The sequence below is a fragment of the Echinops telfairi genome, unplaced genomic scaffold (genome assembly GCF_000313985.2).
Source record: "Echinops telfairi isolate 266 unplaced genomic scaffold, ASM31398v2 ScPeMD7_7469;HRSCAF=8507_1, whole genome shotgun sequence".
Classification (NCBI taxonomy): Eukaryota; Metazoa; Chordata; class Mammalia; order Afrosoricida; family Tenrecidae; genus Echinops; species Echinops telfairi.
Window position 1 is genome coordinate 68,282,684 of NW_022111373.1, and position 1,355 is coordinate 68,284,038.

Consider the following 1,355-nt stretch of genomic DNA (forward strand, 5'->3'; position numbering starts at 1 on the left):
TGCCAGTGAGTCTGCTGAGACCCGTAGCCACCCTCTGTACAACAGAGTGAAACACTGCAGGCTTCGGTGCCATCCTCACCATGGTTCCTCTGCCATCTGTCCGCGGCCCTCATTGCAGCCACAGTGCCAGTCCATCTCGGTGAGGGCCTTCCTCGTCACTGCTGCCCCTCTGCTGGACCAAGCACGATGTCCTGCTGCAGGGACTGCTCTCTCCTGACAACGTGTCCGAAGTGTGCAAGATGTACCAAATCCCAAACTCACAGTCATCACGTCTGTGCAAACCCATAGCAACCCCACGAGGTAGGCTAGAACTGCCCCGGGAGTTTTCAAGACTGTAACTTTTTACAGAAGTAGAAAGGCCTCTCATTCTGCAGTAGAGTGGCTGGTGCTTTCGAACTGCTGACCTTGCAGTTGGCAGCCCAATGCATGACCCTTACGCCAATGTAAGACAAAGCACTAGTCAAAGTTTGAGTGCTCAATACTCACTGAAGTGGATACTTCAACATCCCCCCAATCTTCGACAGCAGAAGGGGCAGTACTTGACCACAGAGCTGAATTTAGACTTCTAGCCTCTTAAACTGTGAAAGGGAAAAAAAAAACTTCTATTTGTTAAAGCCACCCACTTGTGGTGTTCGTTAGCACCAGATAACTAAGACAGAGCCAAACCCTCAATGATCGCTCACTGTGGTGGCAATGGTCCTGGAACATTGCAAACCATGCTGTAAGTTACTTAGCCAAACACATTGCCATTGAGTTGATTCCAAATCACAGTACCCCAAGAACAGAGTAAGCTTCCCCCATGGGGTTCCCAAGGCCAGAATCTTTACAGAAGCCGCCTGCCACCTCTTTCTCCCACCAAGTGGCTGGTGGCTTCAAACCACTGACCTTCAGTTAGCAGCCAAGTGCTTCCCCACTGTGCCCCGGGGTTCCTTCCTCGTTCCTTGGTGGCTGTCACCGAAGAATCTTTCGTGGAAATACACCAGGGTAAGAACCCCGCGGACAAAGCAAATACATATACACAAACATTTTCATTTTAGCTCAAGTATTATCCTCCGACGTTGGCGGCGTTCTTTATGTTGTTGGCCCACTCCCCCACTCGGTGAAGAATACTGAAGACGGAATAATTAGTAGCGAGCAGGTTTCACACATGTCTTTGAGAACAGAAGTCACACTTAAGATGTGAGTCTCTAAGAATAGCTCATCTTATGACTTTGGAGAAGAAAAGCAGTGATAAAAAATGTTTATATGATACCTTGTGAGCTACACAACACCCAAGTATCATCTGCTTAGTGTTATACCTGCCAGCCCAGATGGCTAGGTGGTGAGGGGGGCGCAGGGCAGGCTGGGGGCGGGGG